Consider the following 26,521-nt stretch of genomic DNA (forward strand, 5'->3'; position numbering starts at 1 on the left):
GAGAATGATTCTGTCTAGTTTTTATACAAAGATATTTCAATTTCTAAGACTGGCCTCAAATCGCTTGAAATCTCCACTTGCAAATTCCACAAAAAGAGTGTTTCAAAACTGCTCTGTCTCAAGGAAGATTCAATTCTGTGAGTTGAATACACACAACACAAAGAAGTTACTGGGAATTCATCTGTCTAGCATTTAACTGAGAAATCCCGTTTCCAACGAAGGCCTCAAAGGGGTCCAAATATCCTCTTGCAAACTTAACAAACAGAGTGTTTCCAAACTGCTCTATGAAAAGAAAGGTGAAACTCTGTGAGTTGAACGCACACATCACAAAGTAGTTTCTGAGAATGATTCTGTCTGGTTTTTAAATGAAGATATTTCCTTTAATACAATTGGCCTCAAATCGCTTGAAATCTCCACTTGTAAAATCCACAAAAAGAGTGTTTCAAATCTGCTGTGTCTAAAGAAAGGTTCAACTCTGTGAGTTGAATACACACAACACAAAGAAGTTACTGGGAATTCATCTGTCTAGCATTTAACTGAGAAATCCCGTTTCCAACGAAGGCCTCAAAGGGGTCCAAATATCCTCTTGCAAACTTAACAAACAGAGTGTTTCCAAACTGCTCTATGAAAAGAAAGGTGAAACTCTGTGAGTTGAACGCACACATCACAAAGTAGTTTCTGAGAATGATTCTGTCTAGTTTTTAAATGAAGATATTTCCTTTAATACAATTGGCCTCAAATCGCTTGAAATCTCCACTTGTAAAATCCACAAAAAGAGTGTTTCAAATCTGCTCTGTCTAAAGAAAGGTTCAACTCTGTGAGTTGAATACACACAACACAAAGAAGTTACTGAGAATTCATCTGTCTAGCTTTATATGAAGAAATCCCGTTTCCAACGAAGGCCTCAAAGAGTTTTAAATATCCCCTTGCAGACTTAAGAAACAGAGTGTTTCCAAACTGCTCTATGAAAAGAAAGTTTAAACTCTCTGTGTTGAATGCACACATCACAAAGTGGTGTCTGAGAATGATTCTGTCTGGTTTTTATACAAAGATATTTCGATTTCTAAGATTGGCCTCAAATCGGTTGAAATCTCCACTTGCAAATTCCACAAAAAGAGTGTTTCAAAACTGCTCTGTCTGAAGGAAGGGTCAACTCCGTGAGTTGAATACACACAACACAAAGAAGTTACTGGGAATTCATCTGTCTAGCATTTAACTGAGAAATCCCGTTTCCAACGAAGGCCTCAAAGGGGTCCAAATATCCTCTTGCAAACTTAACAAACAGAGTGTTTCCAAACTGCTCTATGAAAAGAAAGGTGAAACTCTGTGAGTTGAACGCACACATCACAAAGTAGTTTCTGAGAATGGTTCTGTCTAGTTTTTAAACGAAGATATTTCCTTTAATACAATTGGCCTCAAATCGCTTGAAATCTCCACCTGTAAAATCCACAAAAAGAGTGTTTCAAATCTGCTCTGTCTAAAGAAAGGTTCAACTCTGTCAGTTGAATACACACAACACAAAGAAGTTACTGAGAATTCATCTGTCTAGCTTTATATGAAGAAATCCCGTTTCCAACGAAGGCCTCAATGAGGTCTAAATATCCCCTTGCAGACTTAAGAAACAGAGTGTTTCCAAACTGCTCTATGAAAAGAAAGTTTAAACTCTCTGAGTTGAATGCACACATCACAAAGTGGTTTCTGAGGATGATTCTGTCTGGTTTTTATACAAAGATATTTCGATTTCTAAGATTGGCCACAAATCGCTTGAAATCTCCACTTGCAAATTCCACAAAAAGAGTGTTTCAAAACTGCTCTGTCTAAAGGAAGGTTCAACTCTGTGAGTTGAATACACACAACACAAAGAAGTTACTGGGAATTCATCTATCTAGCATTTAACTGAGAAATCCCGTTTCCAACGAAGGCCTCAAAGGGGTCCAAATATCCCCTTGCAAACTTAACAAACAGAGTCTTTCCAAACTGCTCTATGAAAAGAAAGGTGAAACTCTGTGAGTTGAACGCACTCATCATAAAGTAGTTTCTGAGAATGGTTACGTCTAGTTTTTAAACGAAGATATTTCCTTTAATACAAGTGGCCACAAATCGCTTGAAATCTCCACTTGTAAAACCCACAAAAAGAGTGTTTCAAATCTGCTCTGTCTAAAGAAAGGTTCAACTCTGTGAGTTCAATACACACAACACAAAGAAGTTACTGAGAATTCATCTGTCTAGCTTTATATGACGAAATCCCGTTTCCAACGAAGGCCTCAAGGAAGTCTAAATATCCCCTTGCAGACTTAAGAAACAGAGTGTTTCCAAACTGCTCTATGAAAAGAAAGTTTAAACTCTCTGAGTTGAACGCACACATCATAAAGAAGTTTCTGAGAATGATTCTGTCTAGTTTTTATACAAAGATATTTCGATTTCTAAGACTGGCCTCAAATCGCTTGAAATCTCCACTTGCAAATTCCACAAAAAGAGTGTTTCAAAACTGCTCTGTCTCAAGGAAGATTCAACTCTGTGAGTTGAATACACACAACACAAAGAAGTTACTGGGAATTCATCTGTCTAGCATTTAACTGAGAAATCCCGTTTCCAACGAAGGCCTCAAAGTGGTCCAAATATCCTCTTGCAAACTTAACAAACAGAGTGTTTCCAAACTGCTCTATGAAAAGAAAGGTGAAACTCTGTGAGTTGAACGCACACATCACAAAGTGGTTTCTGAGAATGATTCTGTCTAGTTTTTATACAAAGATATTTCAATTTCTAAGACTGGCCTCAAATCGCTTGAAATCTCCAGTTGCAAATTCCACAAAAAGAGTGTTTCAAAACTGCTCTGTCTCAAGGAAGATTCAATTCTGTGAGTTGAATACACACAACACAAAGAAGTTACTGGGAATTCATCTGTCTAGCATTTAACTGAGAAATCCCGTTTCCAACGAAGGCCTCAAAGGGGTCCCAATATCCTCTTGCAAACTTAACAAACAGAGTGTTTCCAAACTGCTCTATGAAAAGAAAGGTGAAACTCTGTGAGTTGAACGCACACATCACAAAGTGGTTTCTGAGAATGATTCTGTCTAGTTTTTATACAAAGATATTTCAATTTCTAAGACCGGCCTCATATCGCTTGAAATCTCCACTTGCAAATTCCACAAAGAGAGTGTTTCCAAACTGCTCTGTCTCAAGGAAGATTCAATTCTGTGAGTTGAATACACACAACACAAAGAAGTTACTGGGAATTCATCTGTCTAGCATTTAACTGAGAAATCCCGTTTCCAACGAAGGCCTCAAAGGGGTCCAAATATCCTCTTGCAAACTTAACAAACAGAGTGTTTCCAAACTGCTCTATGAAAAGAAGGTGAATCTCTGTGAGTTGAACGCACACATCACAAAGTAGTTTCTGAGAATGGTTCTGTCTAGTTTTTAAACGAAGATATTTCCTTTAATACAATTGGCCTCAAATCGCTTGAAATCTCCACTTGTAAAATCCACAAAAAGAGTGTTTCAAATCTGCTCTGTCTAAAGGAAGGTTCAACTCTGTGACTTGAATACACACAACACAAAGAAGTTACTGAGAATTCATCTGTCTAGCTTTATATGAAGAAACCCCGTTTCCAACGAAGGCCTCAAGGAGGTCTAAATATCCCCTTGCAGACTTAAGAAACAGAGTGTTTCCAAGCTGCTCTATGAAAAGAAAGGTTAAACTCTGTGAGTTGAACGCACACATCACAAAGTGGTTTCTGAGAATGATTCTGTCTAGTTTTTATACAAAGATATTTCAATTTCTAAGACTGGCCTCAAATCGCTTGAAATCTCCACTTGCAAATTCCACAAAAAGAGTGTTTCAAAACTGCTCTGTCTCAAGGAAGATTCAATTCTGTGAGTTGAATACACACAACACAAAGAAGTTACTGGGAATTCATCTGTCTAGCATTTAACTGAGAAATCCCGTTTCCAACGAAGGCCTCAAAGGGGTCCAAATATCCTCTTGCAAACTTAACAAACAGAGTGTTTCCAAACTGCTCTATGAAAAGAAAGGTGAAACTCTGTGAGTTGAACGCACACATCACAAAGTAGTTTCTGAGAATGATTCTGTCTGGTTTTTAAATGAAGATATTTCCTTTAATACAATTGGCCTCAAATCGCTTGAAATCTCCACTTGTAAAATCCACAAAAAGAGTGTTTCAAATCTGCTGTGTCTAAAGAAAGGTTCAACTCTGTGAGTTGAATACACACAACACAAAGAAGTTACTGGGAATTCATCTGTCTAGCATTTAACTGAGAAATCCCGTTTCCAACGAAGGCCTCAAAGGGGTCCAAATATCCTCTTGCAAACTTAACAAACAGAGTGTTTCCAAACTGCTCTATGAAAAGAAAGGTGAAACTCTGTGAGTTGAACGCACACATCACAAAGTAGTTTCTGAGAATGATTCTGTCTAGTTTTTAAATGAAGATATTTCCTTTAATACAATTGGCCTCAAATCGCTTGAAATCTCCACTTGTAAAATCCACAAAAAGAGTGTTTCAAATCTGCTCTGTCTAAAGAAAGGTTCAACTCTGTGAGTTGAATACACACAACACAAAGAAGTTACTGAGAATTCATCTGTCTAGCTTTATATGAAGAAATCCCGTTTCCAACGAAGGCCTCAAAGAGTTTTAAATATCCCCTTGCAGACTTAAGAAACAGAGTGTTTCCAAACTGCTCTATGAAAAGAAAGTTTAAACTCTCTGTGTTGAATGCACACATCACAAAGTGGTGTCTGAGAATGATTCTGTCTGGTTTTTATACAAAGATATTTCGATTTCTAAGATTGGCCTCAAATCGGTTGAAATCTCCACTTGCAAATTCCACAAAAAGAGTGTTTCAAAACTGCTCTGTCTGAAGGAAGGGTCAACTCCGTGATTTGAATACACACAACACAAAGAAGTTACTGGGAATTCATCTGTCTAGCATTTAACTGAGAAATCCCGTTTCCAACGAAGGCCTCAAAGGGGTCCAAATATCCTCTTGCAAACTTAACAAACAGAGTGTTTCCAAACTGCTCTATGAAAAGAAAGGTGAAACTCTGTGAGTTGAACGCACACATCACAAAGTAGTTTCTGAGAATGGTTCTGTCTAGTTTTTAAACGAAGATATTTCCTTTAATACAATTGGCCTCAAATCGCTTGAAATCTCCACCTGTAAAATCCACAAAAAGAGTGTTTCAAATCTGCTCTGTCTAAAGAAAGGTTCAACTCTGTCAGTTGAATACACACAACACAAAGAAGTTACTGAGAATTCATCTGTCTAGCTTTATATGAAGAAATCCCGTTTCCAACGAAGGCCTCAAGGAAGTCTAAATATCCCCTTGCAGACTTAAGAAACAGAGTGTTTCCAAACTGCTCTATGAAAAGAAAGTTTAAACTCTCTGAGTTGAATGCACACATCACAAAGTGGTTTCTGAGGATGATTCTGTCTGGTTTTTATACAAAGATATTTCGATTTCTAAGATTGGCCACAAATCGCTTGAAATCTCCACTTGCAAATTCCACAAAAAGAGTGTTTCAAAACTGCTCTGTCTAAAGGAAGGTTCAACTCTGTGAGTTGAATACACAGAACACAAAGAAGTTACTGGGAATTCATCTATCTAGCATTTAACTGAGAAATCCCGTTTCCAACGAAGGCCTCAAAGGGGTCCAAATATCCCCTTGCAAACTTAACAAACAGAGTCTTTCCAAACTGCTCTATGAAAAGAAAGGTGAAACTCTGTGAGTTGAACGCACTCATCATAAAGTAGTTTCTGAGAATGGTTACGTCTAGTTTTTAAACGAAGATATTTCCTTTAATACAAGTGGCCACAAATCGCTTGAAATCTCCACTTGTAAAACCCACAAAAAGAGTGTTTCAAATCTGCTCTGTCTAAAGAAAGGTTCAACTCTGTGAGTTCAATACACACAACACAAAGAAGTTACTGAGAATTCATCTGTCTAGCTTTATATGACGAAATCCCGTTTCCAACGAAGGCCTCAAGGAAGTCTAAATATCCCCTTGCAGACTTAAGAAACAGAGTGTTTCCAAACTGCTCTATGAAAAGAAAGTTTAAACTCTCTGAGTTGAACGCACACATCATAAAGAAGTTTCTGAGAATGATTCTGTCTAGTTTTTATACAAAGATATTTCGATTTCTAAGACTGGCCTCAAATCGCTTGAAATCTCCACTTGCAAATTCCACAAAAAGAGTGTTTCAAAACTGCTCTGTCTCAAGGAAGATTCAACTCTGTGAGTTGAATACACACAACACAAAGAAGTTACTGGGAATTCATCTGTCTAGCATTTAACTGAGAAATCCCGTTTCCAACGAAGGCCTCAAAGTGGTCCAAATATCCTCTTGCAAACTTAACAAACAGAGTGTTTCCAAACTGCTCTATGAAAAGAAAGGTGAAACTCTGTGAGTTGAACGCACACATCACAAAGTGGTTTCTGAGAATGATTCTGTCTAGTTTTTATACAAAGATATTTCAATTTCTAAGACTGGCCTCAAATCGCTTGAAATCTCCAGTTGCAAATTCCACAAAAAGAGTGTTTCAAAACTGCTCTGTCTCAAGGAAGATTCAATTCTGTGAGTTGAATACACACAACACAAAGAAGTTACTGGGAATTCATCTGTCTAGCATTTAACTGAGAAATCCCGTTTCCAACGAAGGCCTCAAAGGGGTCCCAATATCCTCTTGCAAACTTAACAAACAGAGTGTTTCCAAACTGCTCTATGAAAAGAAAGGTGAAACTCTGTGAGTTGAACGCACACATCACAAAGTGGTTTCTGAGAATGATTCTGTCTAGTTTTTATACAAAGATATTTCAATTTCTAAGACCGGCCTCATATCGCTTGAAATCTCCACTTGCAAATTCCACAAAGAGAGTGTTTCCAAACTGCTCTGTCTCAAGGAAGATTCAATTCTGTGAGTTGAATACACACAACACAAAGAAGTTACTGGGAATTCATCTGTCTAGCATTTAACTGAGAAATCCCGTTTCCAACGAAGGCCTCAAAGGGGTCCAAATATCCTCTTGCAAACTTAACAAACAGAGTGTTTCCAAACTGCTCTATGAAAAGAAGGTGAATCTCTGTGAGTTGAACGCACACATCACAAAGTAGTTTCTGAGAATGGTTCTGTCTAGTTTTTAAACGAAGATATTTCCTTTAATACAATTGGCCTCAAATCGCTTGAAATCTCCACTTGTAAAATCCACAAAAAGAGTGTTTCAAATCTGCTCTGTCTAAAGGAAGGTTCAACTCTGTGACTTGAATACACACAACACAAAGAAGTTACTGAGAATTCATCTGTCTAGCTTTATATGAAGAAACCCCGTTTCCAACGAAGGCCTCAAGGAGGTCTAAATATCCCCTTGCAGACTTAAGAAACAGAGTGTTTCCAAGCTGCTCTATGAAAAGAAAGGTTAAACTCTGTGAGTTGAACGCACACATCACAAAGTGGTTTCTGAGAATGATTCTGTCTAGTTTTTATACAAAGATATTTCAATTTCCAAGACTGGCCTCAAATCGCTTGAAATCTCCACTTGCAAATTCCACAAAAAGAGTGTTTCAAAACTGCTCTGTCTCAAGGAAGATTCAATTCTGTGAGTTGAATACACACAACACAAAGAAGTTACTGGGAATTCATCTGTCTAGCATTTAACTGAGAAATCCCGTTTCCAACGAAGGCCTCAAAGGGGTCCAAATATCCTCTTGCAAACTTAACAAACAGAGTGTTTCCAAACTGCTCTATGAAAAGAAAGGTGAAACTCTGTGAGTTGAACGCACACATCACAAAGTAGTTTCTGAGAATGATTCTGTCTGGTTTTTAAATGAAGATATTTCCTTTAATACAATTGGCCTCAAATCGCTTGAAATCTCCACTTGTAAAATCCACAAAAAGAGTGTTTCAAATCTGCTGTGTCTAAAGAAAGGTTCAACTCTGTGAGTTGAATACACACAACACAAAGAAGTTACTGGGAATTCATCTGTCTAGCATTTAACTGAGAAATCCCGTTTCCAACGAAGGCCTCAAAGGGGTCCAAATATCCTCTTGCAAACTTAACAAACAGAGTGTTTCCAAACTGCTCTATGAAAAGAAAGGTGAAACTCTGTGAGTTGAACGCACACATCACAAAGTAGTTTCTGAGAATGATTCTGTCTAGTTTTTAAATGAAGATATTTCCTTTAATACAATTGGCCTCAAATCGCTTGAAATCTCCACTTGTAAAATCCACAAAAAGAGTGTTTCAAATCTGCTCTGTCTAAAGAAAGGTTCAACTCTGTGAGTTGAATACACACAACACAAAGAAGTTACTGAGAATTCATCTGTCTAGCTTTATATGAAGAAATCCCGTTTCCAACGAAGGCCTCAAAGAGTTTTAAATATCCCCTTGCAGACTTAAGAAACAGAGTGTTTCCAAACTGCTCTATGAAAAGAAAGTTTAAACTCTCTGTGTTGAATGCACACATCACAAAGTGGTGTCTGAGAATGATTCTGTCTGGTTTTTATACAAAGATATTTCGATTTCTAAGATTGGCCTCAAATCGGTTGAAATCTCCACTTGCAAATTCCACAAAAAGAGTGTTTCAAAACTGCTCTGTCTGAAGGAAGGGTCAACTCCGTGAGTTGAATACACACAACACAAAGAAGTTACTGGGAATTCATCTGTCTAGCATTTAACTGAGAAATCCCGTTTCCAACGAAGGCCTCAAAGGGGTCCAAATATCCTCTTGCAAACTTAACAAACAGAGTGTTTCCAAACTGCTCTATGAAAAGAAAGGTGAAACTCTGTGAGTTGAACGCACACATCACAAAGTAGTTTCTGAGAATGGTTCTGTCTAGTTTTTAAACGAAGATATTTCCTTTAATACAATTGGCCTCAAATCGCTTGAAATCTCCACCTGTAAAATCCACAAAAAGAGTGTTTCAAATCTGCTCTGTCTAAAGAAAGGTTCAACTCTGTCAGTTGAATACACACAACACAAAGAAGTTACTGAGAATTCATCTGTCTAGCTTTATATGAAGAAATCCCGTTTCCAACGAAGGCCTCAATGAGGTCTAAATATCCCCTTGCAGACTTAAGAAACAGAGTGTTTCCAAACTGCTCTATGAAAAGAAAGTTTAAACTCTCTGAGTTGAATGCACACATCACAAAGTGGTTTCTGAGAATGATTCTGTCTGGTTTTTATACAAAGATATTTCGATTTCTAAGATTGGCCACAAATCGCTTGAAATCTCCACTTGCAAATTCCACAAAAAGAGTGTTTCAAAACTGCTCTGTCTAAAGGAAGGTTCAACTCTGTGAGTTGAATACACACAACACAAAGAAGTTACTGGGAATTCATCTAACTAGCATTTAACTGAGAAATCCCGTTTCCAACGAAGGCCTCAAAGGGGTCCAAATATCCTCTTGCAAACTTAACAAACAGAGTGTTTCCAAACTGCTCTATGAAAAGAAAGGTGAAACTCTGTGAGTTGAACGCACACATCACAAAGTAGTTTCTGAGAATGGTTCTGTCTAGTTTTTAAACGAAGATATTTCCTTTAATACAATTGGCCTCAAATCGCTTGAAATCTCCACCTGTAAAATCCACAAAAAGAGTGTTTCAAATCTGCTCTGTCTAAAGAAAGGTTCAACTCTGTCAGTTGAATACACACAACACAAAGAAGTTACTGAGAATTCATCTGTCTAGCTTTATATGAAGAAATCCCGTTTCCAACGAAGGCCTCAATGAGGTCTAAATATCCCCTTGCAGACTTAAGAAACAGAGTGTTTCCAAACTGCTCTATGAAAAGAAAGTTTAAACTCTCTGAGTTGAATGCACACATCACAAAGTGGTTTCTGAGAATGATTCTGTCTGGTTTTTATACAAAGATATTTCGATTTCTAAGATTGGCCACAAATCGCTTGAAATCTCCACTTGCAAATTCCACAAAAAGAGTGTTTCAAAACTGCTCTGTCTAAAGGAAGGTTCAACTCTGTGAGTTGAATACACACAACACAAAGAAGTTACTGGGAATTCATCTAACTAGCATTTAACTGAGAAATCCCGTTTCCAACGAAGGCCTCAAAGGGGTCCAAATATCCCCTTGCAAACTTAACAAACAGAGTCTTTCCAAACTGCTCTATGAAAAGAAAGGTGAAACTCTGTGAGTTGAACGCACTCATCATAAAGTAGTTTCTGAGAATGGTTACGTCTAGTTTTTAAACGAAGATATTTCCTTTAATACAAGTGGCCACAAATCGCTTGAAATCTCCACTTGTAAAACCCACAAAAAGAGTGTTTCAAATCTGCTCTGTCTAAAGAAAGGTTCAACTCTGTGAGTTCAATACACACAACACAAAGAAGTTACTGAGAATTCATCTGTCTAGCTTTATATGACGAAATCCCGTTTCCAACGAAGGCCTCAAGGAGGTCTAAATATCCCCTTGCAGACTTAAGAAACAGAGTGTTTCCAAACTGCTCTATGAAAAGAAAGTTTAAACTCTCTGAGTTGAACGCACACATCATAAAGAAGTTTCTGAGAATGATTCTGTCTAGTTTTTATACAAAGATATTTCGATTTCTAAGACTGGCCTCAAATCGCTTGAAATCTCCACTTGCAAATTCCACAAAAAGAGTGTTTCAAAACTGCTCTGTCTCAAGGAAGATTCAACTCTGTGAGTTGAATACACACAACACAAAGAAGTTACTGGGAATTCATCTGTCTAGCATTTAACTGAGAAATCCCGTTTCCAACGAAGGCCTCAAAGTGGTCCAAATATCCTCTTGCAAACTTAACAAACAGAGTGTTTCCAAACTGCTCTATGAAAAGAAAGGTGAAACTCTGTGAGTTGAACGCACACATCACAAAGTGGTTTCTGAGAATGATTCTGTCTAGTTTTTATACAAAGATATTTCAATTTCTAAGACTGGCCTCAAATCGCTTGAAATCTCCAGTTGCAAATTCCACAAAAAGAGTGTTTCAAAACTGCTCTGTCTCAAGGAAGATTCAATTCTGTGAGTTGAATACACACAACACAAAGAAGTTACTGGGAATTCATCTGTCTAGCATTTAACTGAGAAATCCCGTTTCCAACGAAGGCCTCAAAGGGGTCCCAATATCCTCTTGCAAACTTAACAAACAGAGTGTTTCCAAACTGCTCTATGAAAAGAAAGGTGAAACTCTGTGAGTTCAATGCACACATCACAAAGTGGTTTCTGAGAATGATTCTGTCTAGTTTTTATACAAAGATATTTCAATTTCTAAGACCGGCCTCATATCGCTTGAAATCTCCACTTGCAAATTCCACAAAGAGAGTGTTTCCAAACTGCTCTGTCTCAAGGAAGATTCAATTCTGTGAGTTGAATACACACAACACAAAGAAGTTACTGGGAATTCATCTGTCTAGCATTTAACTGAGAAATCCCGTTTCCAACGAAGGCCTCAAAGTGGTCCAAATATCCTCTTGCAAACTTAACAAACAGAGTGTTTCCAAACTGCTCTATGAAAAGAAAGGTGAAACTCTGTGAGTTGAACGCACACATCACAAAGTAGTTTCTGAGAATGCTTCTGTCTAGTTTTTAAATGAAGATATTTCCTTTAATACAATTGGCCTCAAATCGCTTGAAATCTCCAATTGTAAAATCCACAAAAAGAGTGTTTCAAATCTGCTCTGTCTAAAGAAAGGTTCAACTCTGTGAGTTGAATACACACAACACAAAGAAGTTACTGAGAATTCATCTGTCTAGCTTTATATGAAGAAATCCCGTTTCCAACGAAGGCCTCAAGGAGTTTTAAATATCCCCTTGCAGACTTAAGAAACAGAGTGTTTCCAAACTGCTCTATGAAAAGAAAGGTTTAACTCTGTGAGTTGAATGCACACATCACAAAGTGGTTTCTGAGAATGATTCTGTCTGGTTTTTATACAAAGATATTTCGATTTCTAAGATTGGCCTCAAATCGCTTGAAATCTCCAGTTGCAAATTCCACAAAAAGAGTGTTTCAAAACTGCTCTGTCTGAAGGAAGGTTCAACTCTGTGAGTTGAATACACACAACACAAAGAAGTTACTGGGAATTCATCTGTCTAGCATTTAACTGAGAAATCCCGTTTCCAACGAAGGCCTCAAAGGGGTCCAAATATCCTCTTGCAAACTTAACAAACAGAGTGTTTCCAAACTGCTCTATGAAAAGAAAGGTGAAACTCTGTGAGTTGAACGCACACATCACAAAGTAGTTTCTGAGAATGGTTCTGTCTAGTTTTTAAACGAAGATATTTCCTTTAATACAATTGGCCTCAAATCGCTTGAAATCTCCACCTGTAAAATCCACAAAAAGAGTGTTTCAAATCTGCTCTGTCTAAAGAAAGGTTCAACTCTGTCAGTTGAATACACACAACACAAAGAAGTTACTGAGAATTCATCTGTCTAGCTTTATATGAAGAAATCCCGTTTCCAACGAAGGCCTCAAAGAGTTTTAAATATCCCCTTGCAGACTTAAGAAACAGAGCGTTTCCAAACTGCTCTATGAAAAGAAAGTTTAAACTCTCTGTGTTGAATGCACACATCACAAAGTGGTTTCTGAGAATGATTCTGTCTGGTTTTTATACAAAGATATTTCGATTTCTAAGATTGGCCTCAAATCGGTTGAAATCTCCACTTGCAAATTCCACAAAAAGAGTGTTTCAAAACTGCTCTGTCTGAAGGAAGGGTCAACTCTGTGAGTTGAATACACACAACACAAAGAAGTTACTGGGAATTCATCTGTCTAGGATTTAACTGAGAAATCCCGTTTCCAACGAAGGCCTCAAAGGGGTCCAAATATCCCCTTGCAAACTTAACAAACAGAGTCTTTCCAAACTGCTCTATGAAAAGAAAGGTGAAACTCTGTGAGTTGAACGCACACATCATAAAGAAGTTTCTGAGAATGGTTCTGTCTAGTTTTTAAACGAAGATATCTCCTTTAATACAATTGGCCTCAAATCGCTTGAAATCTCCACTTGTAAAATCCACAAAAAGAGTGTTTCAAATCTGCTCTGTGTAAAGAAAGGTTCAACTCTGTGAGTTGAATACACACAACACAAAGAAGTTACTGAGAATTCATCTGTCTAGCTTTATATGGAGAAATCAAGTTTCCAACGAAGGCCTCAAGGAGGTCTAAGTATCTCCTTGCAGACTTAAGAAACAGAGGGTTTCCAAACTGCTCTATGAAAAGAAAGGTTAAACTCTGTGAGTTGAACGCACACATCAAAAACTGGTTTCTGAGAATGATTCTGTCTAGTTTTTATACAAAGATATTTCGATTTCTAAGACTGGCCTCAAATCGCTTGAAATCTCCACTTGCAAATTCCACAAAAAGAGTGTTTCAAAACTGCTCTGTCTCAAGGAAGATTCAATTCTGTGAGTTGAATACACACAACACAAAGAAGTTACTGGGAATTCATCTGTCTAGCATTTAACTGAGAAATCCCGTTTCCAACGAAGGCCTCAAAGTGGTCCAAATATCCTCTTGCAAACTTAACAAACAGAGTGTTTCCAAACTGCTCTATGAAAAGAAAGGTGAAACTCTGTGAGTTGAACGCACACATCACAAAGTAGTTTCTGAGAATGATTCTGTCTAGTTTTTAAATGAAGATATTTCCTTTAATACAATTGGCCTCAAATCGCTTGAAATCTCCACTTGTAAAATCCACAAAAAGAGTGTTTCAAATCTGCTCTGTCTAAAGAAAGGTTCAACTCTGTGAGTTGAATACACACAACACAAAGAAGTTACTGAGAATTCATCTGTCTAGCTTTATATGAAGAAATCCCGTTTCCAACGAAGGCCTCAAAGAGTTTTAAATATCCCCTTGCAGACTTAAGAAACAGAGTGTTTCCAAACTGCTCTATGAAAAGAAAGTTTAAACTCTCTGTGTTGAATGCACACATCACAAAGTGGTTTCTGAGAATGATTCTGTCTGGTTTTTATACAAAGATATTTCGATTTCTAAGATTGGCCTCAAATCGGTTGAAATCTCCACTTGCAAATTCCACAAAAAGAGTGTTTCAAAATTGCTCTGTCTGAAGGAAGGGTCAACTCTGTGAGTTGAATACACACAACACAAAGAAGTTACTGGGAATTCATCTGTCTAGCATTTAACTGAGAAATCCCGTTTCCAACGAAGGCCTCAAAGGGGTCCAAATATCCTCTTGCAAACTTAACAAACAGAGTGTTTCCAAACTGCTCTATGAAAAGAAAGGTGAAACTCTGTGAGTTGAACGCACACATCACAAAGTAGTTTCTGAGAATGGTTCTGTCTAGTTTTTAAACGAAGATATTTCCTTTAATACAATTGGCCCCAAATTGCTTGAAATCTCCACCTGTAAAATCCAAAAAAACAGTGTTTCAAATCTGCTCTGTCTAAAGAAAGGTTCAACTCTGTCAGTTGAATACACACAACACAAAGAAGTTACTGAGAATTCATCTGTCTAGCTTTATATGAAGAAATCCCGTTTCCAACGAAGGCCTCAAGGATGTCTAAATATCCCCTTGCAGACTTAAGAAACAGAGTGTTTCCAAACTGCTCTATGAAAAGAAAGATTAAACTCTGTGAGTTGAACGCACACATCACAAACTGGTTTCTGAGAATGATTCTGTCTAGTTTTCATACAAAGGTATTTCGATTTCTAAGATTGGCCTCAAATCGCTTGAAATCTCCAATTGCAAATTCCACAAAAAGAGTGTTTCAAAACTGCTCTGTCTCAAGGAAGATTCAACTCTGTGAGTTGAATACACACAACACAAAGAAGTTACTGGGAATTCATCTGTCTAGCATTTAACTGAGAAATCCCGTTTCCAACGAAGGCCTCAAAGTGGTCCAAATATCCTCTTGCAAACTTAACCAACAGAGTGTTTCCAAACTGCTCTATGAAAAGAAAGGTGAAACTCTGTGAGTTGAACGCACACATCACAAAGTGGTTTCTGAGAATGATTCTGTCTAGTTTTTATACAAAGATATTTCAATTTCTAAGACCGGCCTCAAATCGCTTGAAATCTCCACTTGCAAATTCCACAAAGAGAGTGTTTCCAAACTGCTCTGTCTCAAGGAAGATTCAATTCTGTGAGTTGAATACACACAACACAAAGAAGTTACTGGGAATTCATCTGTCTAGCATTTAACTGAGAAATCCCGTTTCCAACGAAGGCCTCAAAGGGGTCCAAATATCCTCTTGCAAACTTAACAAACAGAGTGTTTCCAAACTGCTCTATGAAAAGAAAGGTGCAACTCTGTGAGTTGAACGCACACATCACAAAGTAGTTTCTGAGAATGATTCTGTCTGGTTTTTAAATGAAGATATTTCCTTTAATACAATTGGCCTCAAATCGCTTGAAATCTCCACTTGTAAAATCCACAAAAAAAGTGTTTCAAATCTGCTGTCTAAAGAAAGGTTCAACTCTGTGAGTTGAATACACACAACACAAAGAAGTTACTGGGAATTCATCTGTCTAGCATTTAACTGAGAAATCCCGTTTCCAACGAAGGCCTCAAAGGGGTCCAAATATCCTCTTGCAAACTTAACAAACACAGTGTTTCCAAACTGCTCTATGAAAAGAAAGGTGAAACTCTGTGAGTTGAACGCACTCATCACAAAGTAGTTTCTGAGAATCATTCTGTTTAGTTTTTAAATGAAGGTATTTCCTTTAATACAATTGGCCTCAAATCGCTTGAAATCTCCAATTGTAAAATCCACAAAAAGAGTGTTTCAAATCTGCTCTGTCTAAAGAAAGGTTCAACTCTGTGAGTTGAATACACACAACACAAAGAAGTTACTGAGAATTCATCTGTCTAGCTTTATATGAAGAAATCCCGTTTCCAACGAAGGCCTCAAGGAGGTCTAAATATCCCCTTGCAGACTTAAGAAACAGAGTGTTTCCAAACTGCTCTATGAAAAGAAAGGTGAAACTCTGTGAGTTGAACGCACACATCACAAAGTGGTTTCTGAGAATGATTCTGTCTAGTTTTTATACAAAGATATTTCAATTTCTAAGACTGGCCTCAAATCGCTTGAAATCTCCAGTTGCAAATTCCACAAAAAGAGTGTTTCAAAACTGCTCTGTCTCAAGGAAGATTCAATTCTGTGAGTTGAATACACACAACACAAAGAAGTTACTGGGAATTCATCTGTCTAGCATTTAACTGAGAAATCCCTTTTCCAACGAAGGCCTCAAAGGGGTCCAAATATCCTCTTGCAAACTTAACAAACAGAGTGTTTCCAAACTGCTCTATGAAAAGAAAGGTGAAACTCTGTGAGTTGAACGCACACATCACAAAGTAGTTTCTGAGAATGATTCTGTCTAGTTTTTAAATGAAGATATTTCCTTTAATACAATTGGCCTCAAATCGCTTGAAATCTCCACTTGTAAAATCCACAAAAAGAGTGTTTCAAATCTGCTCTGTCTAAAGAAAGGTTCAACTCTGTGAGTTGAATACACACAACACAAAGAAGTTACTGAGAATTCATCTGTCTAGCTTTATATGAAGAAATCCCGTTTCCAACGAAGGCCTCAAAGAGTTTTAAATATCCCCTTGCAGACTTAAGAAACAGAGTGCTTCCAAACTGCTCTATGAAAAGAAAGGTTTAACTCTGTGAGTTGAATGCACACATCACAAAGTGGTTTCTGAGAATGATTCTGTCTGGTTTTTATACAAAGATATTTCGATTTCTAAGATTGGCCTCAAATCGCTTGAAATCTCCAGTTGCAAATTCCACAAAAAGAGTGTTTCAAAACTGCTCTGTCTGAAGGAAGGTTCAACTCTGTGAGTTGAATACACACAACACAAAGAAGTTACTGGGAATTCATCTGTCTAGCATTTAACTGAGAAATCCCGTTTCCAACGAAGGCCTCAAAGGGGTCCAAATATCCCCTTGCAAACTTAACAAACAGAGTGTTTCCCAACTGCTCTATGAAAAGAAAGGTGAAACTCTGTGAGTTGAACGCACACATCACAAAGTAGTTTCTGAGAATGGTTCTGTCTAGTTTTTAAACGAAGATATTTCCTTTAATACAAGTGGCCTCAAATCGCTTGAAATCTCCACCTGTAAAATCCACAAAAAGAGTGTTTCAAATCTGCTCTGTCTAAAGAAAGGTTCAACTCTGTCAGTTGAATACACACAACACAAAGAAGTTACTGAGAATTCATCTGTCTAGCTTTATATGAAGAAATCCCGTTTCCAACGAAGGCCTCAAAGAGTTTTAAATATCCCCTTGCAGACTTAAGAAACAGAGTGTTTCCAAACTGCTCTATGAAAAGAAAGTTTAAACTCTCTGTGTTGAATGCACACATCACAAAGTGGTTTCTGAGAATGATTCTGTCTGGTTTTTATACAAAGATATTTCGATTTCTAAGATTGGCCTCAAATCGGTTGAAATCTCCACTTGCAAATTCCACAAAAAGAGTGTTTCAAAACTGCTCTGTCTCAAGGAAGGTTCAACTCTGTGAGTTGAATACACACAACACAAAGAAGTTACTGGGAATTCATCTGTCTAGCATTTAACTGAGAAATCCCGTTTCCAACGAAGGCCTCAAAGGGGTCCAAATATCCTCTTGCAAACTTAACAAACAGAGTGTTTCCAAACTGCTCTATGAAAAGAAGGTGAATCTCTGTGAGTTGAACGCACACATCACAAAGTAGTTTCTGAGAATGCTTCTGTCTAGTTTTTAAACGAAGATATTTCCTTTAATACAATTGGCCTCAAATCGCTTGAAATCTCCACTTGTAAAATCCACAAAAAGAGTGTTTCAAATCTGCTCTGTCTAAAGAAAGGTTCAACTCTGTGAGTTGAATACACACAACACAAAGAAGTTACTGAGAATTCATCTGTCTAGCTTTATATGAAGAAACCCCGTTTCCAACGAAGGCCTCAAGGAGGTCTAAATATCCCCTTGCAGACTTAAGAAACAGAGTGTTTCCAAGCTGCTCTATGAAAAGAAAGGTTAAACTCTGTGAGTTGAACGCACACATCACAAAGTGGTTTCTGAGAATGATTCTGTCTAGTTTTTATACAAAGATATTTCAATTTCTAAGACTGGCCTCAAATCGCTTGAAATCTCCACTTGCAAATTCCACAAAAAGAGTGTTTCAAAACTGCTCTGTCTCAAGGAAGATTCAATTCTGTGAGTTGAATACACACAACACAAAGAAGTTACTGGGAATTCATCTGTCTAGCATTTAACTGAGAAATCCCGTTTCCAACGAAGGCCTCAAAGGGGTCCAAATATCCTCTTGCAAACTTAACAAACAGAGTGTTTCCAAACTGCTCTATGAAAAGAAAGGTGAAACTCTGTGAGTTGAACGCACACATCACAAAGTAGTTTCTGAGAATGATTCTGTCTGGTTTTTAAATGAAGATATTTCCTTTAATACAATTGGCCTCAAATCGCTTGAAATCTCCACTTGTAAAATCCACAAAAAGTGTGTTTCAAATCTGCTGTGTCTAAAGAAAGGTTCAACTCTGTGAGTTGAATACACACAACACAAAGAAGTTACTGGGAATTCATCTGTCTAGCATTTAACTGAGAAATCCCGTTTCCAACGAAGGCCTCAAAGGGGTCCAAATATCCTCTTGCAAACTTAACAAACACAGTGTTTCCAAACTGCTCTATGAAAAGAAAGGTGAAACTCTGTGAGTTGAACGCACTCATCACAAAGTAGTTTCTGAGAATGATTCTGTTTAGTTTTTAAATGAAGATATTTCCTTTAATACAATTGGCCTCAAATCGCTTGAAATCTCCAATTGTAAAATCCACAAAAAGAGTGTTTCAAATCTGCTCTGTCTAAAGAAAGGTTCAACTCTGTGAGTTGAATACACACAACACAAAGAAGTTACTGAGAATTCATCTGTCTAGCTTTATATGAAGAAATCCCGTTTCCAACGAAGGCCTCAAGGAGGTCTAAATATCCCCTTGCAGACTTAAGAAACAGAGTGTTTCCAAACTGCTCTATGAAAAGAAAGTTTAAACTCTCTGAGTTGAACGCACACATCATAAAGAAGTTTCTGAGAATGATTCTGTCTAGTTTTTATACAAAGATATTTCAATTTCTAAGACTGGCCTCAAATCGCTTGAAATCTCCACTTGCAAATTCCACAAAAAGAGTGTTTCAAAACTGCTCTGTCTCAAGGAAGATTCAATTCTGTGAGTTGAATACACACAACACAAAGAAGTTACTGGGAATTCATCTGTCTAGCATTTAACTGAGAAATCCCTTATCCAACGAAGGCCTCAAAGGGGTCCAAATATCCTCTTGCAAACTTAACAAACAGAGTGTTTCCAAACTGCTCTATGAAAAGAAAGGTGAAACTCTGTGAGTTGAACGCACACATCACAAAGTGGTTTCTGAGAATGATTCTGTCTAGTTTTTATACAAAGATATTTCAATTTCTAAGACTGGCCTCAAATCGCTTGAAATCTCCAGTTGCAAATTCCACAAAAAGAGTGTTTCAAAACTGCTCTGTCTCAAGGAAGATTCAATTCTGTGAGTTGAATACACACAACACAAAGAAGTTACTGGGAATTCATCTGTCTAGCATTTAACTGAGAAATCCCTTTTCCAACGAAGGCCTCAAAGGGGTCCAAATATCCTCTTGCAAACTTAACAAACAGAGTGTTTCCAAACTGCTCTATGAAAAGAAAGGTGAAACTCTGTGAGTTGAACGCACACATCACAAAGTAGTTTCTGAGAATGATTCTGTCTAGTTTTTAAATGAAGATATTTCCTTTAATACAATTGGCCTCAAATCGCTTGAAATCTCCACTTGTAAAATCCACAAAAAGAGTGTTTCAAATCTGCTCTGTCTAAAGAAAGGTTCAACTCTGTGAGTTGAATACACACAACACAAAGAAGTTACTGAGAATTCATCTGTCTAGCTTTATATGAAGAAATCCCGTTTCCAACGAAGGCCTCAAAGAGTTTTAAATATCCCCTTGCAGACTTAAGAAACAGAGTGTTTCCAAACTGCTCTATGAAAAGAAAGGTTTAACTCTGTGAGTTGAATGCACACATCACAAAGTGGTTTCTGAGAATGATTCTGTCTGGTTTTTATACAAAGATATTTCGATTTCTAAGATTGGCCTCAAATCGCTTGAAATCTCCAGTTGCAAATTCCACAAAAAGAGTGTTTCAAAACTGCTCTGTCTGAAGGAAGGTTCAACTCTGTGAGTTGAATACACACAACACAAAGAAGTTACTGGGAATTCATCTGTCTAGCATTTAACTGAGAAATCCCGTTTCCAACGAAGGCCTCAAAGGGGTCCAAATATCCCCTTGCAAACTTAACAAACAGAGTGTTTCCCAACTGCTCTATGAAAAGAAAGGTGAAACTCTGTGAGTTGAACGCACACATCACAAAGTAGTTTCTGAGAATGGTTCTGTCTAGTTTTTAAACGAAGATATTTCCTTTAATACAAGTGGCCTCAAATCGCTTGAAATCTCCACCTGTAAAATCCACAAAAAGAGTGTTTCAAATCTGCTCTGTCTAAAGAAAGGTTCAACTCTGTCAGTTGAATACACACAACACAAAGAAGTTACTGAGAATTCATCTGTCTAGCTTTATATGAAGAAATCCCGTTTCCAACGAAGGCCTCAAAGAGTTTTAAATATCCCCTTGCAGACTTAAGAAACAGAGTGTTTCCAAACTGCTCTATGAAAAGAAAGTTTAAACTCTCTGTGTTGAATGCACACATCACAAAGTGGTTTCTGAGAATGATTCTGTCTGGTTTTTATACAAAGATATTTCGATTTCTAAGATTGGCCTCAAATCGGTTGAAATCTCCACTTGCAAATTCCACAAAAAGAGTGTTTCAAAACTGCTCTGTCTCAAGGAAGGTTCAACTCTGTGAGTTGAATACACACAACACAAAGAAGTTACTGGGAATTCATCTGTCTAGCATTTAACTGAGAAATCCCGTTTCCAACGAAGGCCTCAAAGGGGTCCAAATATCCTCTTGCAAACTTAACAAACAGAGTGTTTCCAAACTGCTCTATGAAAAGAAGGTGAATCTCTGTGAGTTGAACGCACACATCACAAAGTAGTTTCTGAGAATGCTTCTGTCTAGTTTTTAAACGAAGATATTTCCTTTAATACAATTGGCCTCAAATCGCTTGAAATCTCCACTTGTAAAATCCACAAAAAGAGTGTTTCAAATCTGCTCTGTCTAAAGAAAGGTTCAACTCTGTGAGTTGAATACACACAACACAAAGAAGTTACTGAGAATTCATCTGTCTAGCTTTATATGAAGAAACCCCGTTTCCAACGAAGGCCTCAAGGAGGTCTAAATATCCCCTTGCAGACTTAAGAAACAGAGTGTTTCCAAGCTGCTCTATGAAAAGAAAGGTTAAACTCTGTGAGTTGAACGCACACATCACAAAGTGGTTTCTGAGAATGATTCTGTCTAGTTTTTATACAAAGATATTTCAATTTCTAAGACTGGCCTCAAATCGCTTGAAATCTCCACTTGCAAATTCCACAAAAAGAGTGTTTCAAAACTGCTCTGTCTCAAGGAAGATTCAATTCTGTGAGTTGAATACACACAACACAAAGAAGTTACTGGGAATTCATCTGTCTAGCATTTAACTGAGAAATCCCGTTTCCAACGAAGGCCTCAAAGGGGTCCAAATATCCTCTTGCAAACTTAACAAACAGAGTGTTTCCAAACTGCTCTATGAAAAGAAAGGTGAAACTCTGTGAGTTGAACGCACACATCACAAAGTAGTTTCTGAGAATGATTCTGTCTGGTTTTTAAATGAAGATATTTCCTTTAATACAATTGGCCTCAAATCGCTTGAAATCTCCACTTGTAAAATCCACAAAAAGAGTGTTTCAAATCTGCTGTGTCTAAAGAAAGGTTCAACTCTGTGAGTTGAATACACACAACACAAAGAAGTTACTGGGAATTCATCTGTCTAGCATTTAACTGAGAAATCCCGTTTCCAACGAAGGCCTCAAAGGGGTCCAAATATCCTCTTGCAAACTTAACAAACAGAGTGTTTCCAAACTGCTCTATGAAAAGAAAGGTGAAACTCTGTGAGTTGAACGCACACATCACAAAGTAGTTTCTGAGAATGATTCTGTCTAGTTTTTAAATGAAGATATTTCCTTTAATACAATTGGCCTCAAATCGCTTGAAATCTCCACTTGTAAAATCCACAAAAAGAGTGTTTCAAATCTGCTCTGTCTAAAGAAAGGTTCAACTCTGTGAGTTGAATACACACAACACAAAGAAGTTACTGAGAATTCATCTGTCTAGCTTTATATGAAGAAATCCCGTTTCCAACGAAGGCCTCAAAGAGTTTTAAATATCCCCTTGCAGACTTAAGAAACAGAGTGTTTCCAAACTGCTCTATGAAAAGAAAGTTTAAACTCTCTGTGTTGAATGCACACATCACAAAGTGGTGTCTGAGAATGATTCTGTCTGGTTTTTATACAAAGATATTTCGATTTCTAAGATTGGCCTCAAATCGGTTGAAATCTCCACTTGCAAATTCCACAAAAAGAGTGTTTCAAAACTGCTCTGTCTGAAGGAAGGGTCAACTCCGTGAGTTGAATACACACAACACAAAGAAGTTACTGGGAATTCATCTGTCTAGCATTTAACTGAGAAATCCCGTTTCCAACGAAGGCCTCAAAGGGGTCCAAATATCCTCTTGCAAACTTAACAAACAGAGTGTTTCCAAACTGCTCTATGAAAAGAAAGGTGAAACTCTGTGAGTTGAACGCACACATCACAAAGTAGTTTCTGAGAATGGTTCTGTCTAGTTTTTAAACGAAGATATTTCCTTTAATACAATTGGCCTCAAATCGCTTGAAATCTCCACCTGTAAAATCCACAAAAAGAGTGTTTCAAATCTGCTCTGTCTAAAGAAAGGTTCAACTCTGTCAGTTGAATACACACAACACAAAGAAGTTACTGAGAATTCATCTGTCTAGCTTTATATGAAGAAATCCCGTTTCCAACGAAGGCCTCAATGAGGTCTAAATATCCCCTTGCAGACTTAAGAAACAGAGTGTTTCCAAACTGCTCTATGAAAAGAAAGTTTAAACTCTCTGAGTTGAATGCACACATCACAAAGTGGTTTCTGAGAATGATTCTGTCTGGTTTTTATACAAAGATATTTCGATTTCTAAGATTGGCCACAAATCGCTTGAAATCTCCACTTGCAAATTCCACAAAAAGAGTGTTTCAAAACTGCTCTGTCTAAAGGAAGGTTCAACTCTGTGAGTTGAATACACACAACACAAAGAAGTTACTGGGAATTCATCTATCTAGCATTTAACTGAGAAATCCCGTTTCCAACGAAGGCCTCAAAGGGGTCCAAATATCCCCTTGCAAACTTAACAAACAGAGTCTTTCCAAACTGCTCTATGAAAAGAAAGGTGAAACTCTGTGAGTTGAACGCACTCATCATAAAGTAGTTTCTGAGAATGGTTACGTCTAGTTTTTAAACGAAGATATTTCCTTTAATACAAGTGGCCACAAATCGCTTGAAATCTCCACTTGTAAAACCCACAAAAAGAGTGTTTCAAATCTGCTCTGTCTAAAGAAAGGTTCAACTCTGTGAGTTCAATACACACAACACAAAGAAGTTACTGAGAATTCATCTGTCTAGCTTTATATGACGAAATCCCGTTTCCAACGAAGGCCTCAAGGAGGTCTAAATATCCCCTTGCAGACTTAAGAAACAGAGTGTTTCCAAACTGCTCTATGAAAAGAAAGTTTAAACTCTCTGAGTTGAACGCACACATCATAAAGAAGTTTCTGAGAATGATTCTGTCTAGTTTTTATACAAAGATATTTCGATTTCTAAGACTGGCCTCAAATCGCTTGAAATCTCCACTTGCAAATTCCACAAAAAGAGTGTTTCAAAACTGCTCTGTCTCAAGGAACATTCAACTCTGTGAGTTGAATACACACAACACAAAGAAGTTACTGGGAATTCATCTGTCTAGCATTTAACTGAGAAATCCCGTTTCCAACGAAGGCCTCAAAGTGGTCCAAATATCCTCTTGCAAACTTAACAAACAGAGTGTTTCCAAACTGCTCTATGAAAAGAAAGGTGAAACTCTGTGAGTTGAACGCACACATCACAAAGTGGTTTCTGAGAATGATTCTGTCTAGTTTTTATACAAAGATATTTCAATTTCTAAGACTGGCCTCAAATCGCTTGAAATCTCCAGTTGCAAATTCCACAAAAAGAGTGTTTCAAAACTGCTCTGTCTCAAGGAAGATTCAATTCTGTGAGTTGAATACACACAACACAAAGAAGTTACTGGGAATTCATCTGTCTAGCATTTAACTGAGAAATCCCGTTTCCAACGAAGGCCTCAAAGGGGTCCCAATATCCTCTTGCAAACTTAACAAACAGAGTGTTTCCAAACTGCTCTATGAAAAGAAAGGTGAAACTCTGTGAGTTGAACGCACACATCACAAAGTGGTTTCTGAGAATGATTCTGTCTAGTTTTTATACAAAGATATTTCAATTTCTAAGACTGGCCTCAAATCGCTTGAAATCTCCACTTGCAAATTCCACAAAAAGAGTGTTTCAAAACTGCTCTGTCTCAAGGAAGATTCAATTCTGTGAGTTGAATACACACAACACAAAGAAGTTACTGGGAATTCATCTGTCTAGCATTTAACTGAGAAATCCCGTTTCCAACGAAGGCCTCAAAGGGGTCCAAATATCCTCTTGCAAACTTAACAAACAGAGTGTTTCCAAACTGCTCTATGAAAAGAAAGGTGAAACTCTGTGAGTTGAACGCACACATCACAAAGTAGTTTCTGAGAATGATTCTGTCTGGTTTTTAAATGAAGATATTTCCTTTAATACAATTGGCCTCAAATCGCTTGAAATCTCCACTTGTAAAATCCACAAAAAGAGTGTTTCAAATCTGCTGTGTCTAAAGAAAGGTTCAACTCTGTGAGTTGAATACACACAACACAAAGAAGTTACTGGGAATTCATCTGTCTAGCATTTAACTGAGAAATCCCGTTTCCAACGAAGGCCTCAAAGGGGTCCAAATATCCTCTTGCAAACTTAACAAACAGAGTGTTTCCAAACTGCTCTATGAAAAGAAAGGTGAAACTCTGTGAGTTGAACGCACACATCACAAAGTAGTTTCTGAGAATGATTCTGTCTAGTTTTTAAATGAAGATATTTCCTTTAATACAATTGGCCTCAAATCGCTTGAAATCTCCACTTGTAAAATCCACAAAAAGAGTGTTTCAAATCTGCTCTGTCTAAAGAAAGGTTCAACTCTGTGAGTTGAATACACACAACACAAAGAAGTTACTGAGAATTCATCTGTCTAGCTTTATATGAAGAAATCCCGTTTCCAACGAAGGCCTCAAAGAGTTTTAAATATCCCCTTGCAGACTTAAGAAACAGAGTGTTTCCAAACTGCTCTATGAAAAGAAAGTTTAAACTCTCTGTGTTGAATGCACACATCACAAAGTGGTGTCTGAGAATGATTCTGTCTGGTTTTTATACAAAGATATTTCGATTTCTAAGATTGGCCTCAAATCGGTTGAAATCTCCACTTGCAAATTCCACAAAAAGAGTGTTTCAAAACTGCTCTGTCTGAAGGAAGGGTCAACTCCGTGAGTTGAATACACACAACACAAAGAAGTTACTGGGAATTCATCTGTCTAGCATTTAACTGAGAAATCCCGTTTCCAACCAAGGCCTCAAAGGGGTCCAAATATCCTCTTGCAAACTTAACAAACAGAGTGTTTCCAAACTGCTCTATGAAAAGAAAGGTGAAACTCTGTGAGTTGAACGCACACATCACAAAGTAGTTTCTGAGAATGGTTCTGTCTAGTTTTTAAACGAAGATATTTCCTTTAATACAATTGGCCTCAAATCGCTTGAAATCTCCACCTGTAAAATCCACAAAAAGAGTGTTTCAAATCTGCTCTGTCTAAAGAAAGGTTCAACTCTGTCAGTTGAATACACACAACACAAAGAAGTTACTGAGAATTCATCTGTCTAGCTTTATATGAAGAAATCCCGTTTCCAACGAAGGCCTCAATGAGGTCTAAATATCCCCTTGCAGACTTAAGAAACAGAGTGTTTCCAAACTGCTCTATGAAAAGAAAGTTTAAACTCTCTGAGTTGAATGCACACATCACAAAGTGGTTTCTGAGAATGATTCTGTCTGGTTTTTATACAAAGATATTTCGATTTCTAAGATTGGCCACAAATCGCTTGAAATCTCCACTTGCAAATTCCACAAAAAGAGTGTTTCAAAACTGCTCTGTCTAAAGGAAGGTTCAACTCTGTGAGTTGAATACACACAACACAAAGAAGTTACTGGGAATTCATCTATCTAGCATTTAACTGAGAAATCCCGTTTCCAACGAAGGCCTCAAAGGGGTCCAAATATCCCCTTGCAAACTTAACAAACAGAGTCTTTCCAAACTGCTCTATGAAAAGAAAGGTGAAACTCTGTGAGTTGAACGCACTCATCATAAAGTAGTTTCTGAGAATG

This window comes from Pan troglodytes, chromosome 8 (assembly GCF_028858775.2).
Source record: "Pan troglodytes isolate AG18354 chromosome 8, NHGRI_mPanTro3-v2.0_pri, whole genome shotgun sequence".
NCBI classification, from domain to species: domain Eukaryota; kingdom Metazoa; phylum Chordata; class Mammalia; order Primates; family Hominidae; genus Pan; species Pan troglodytes.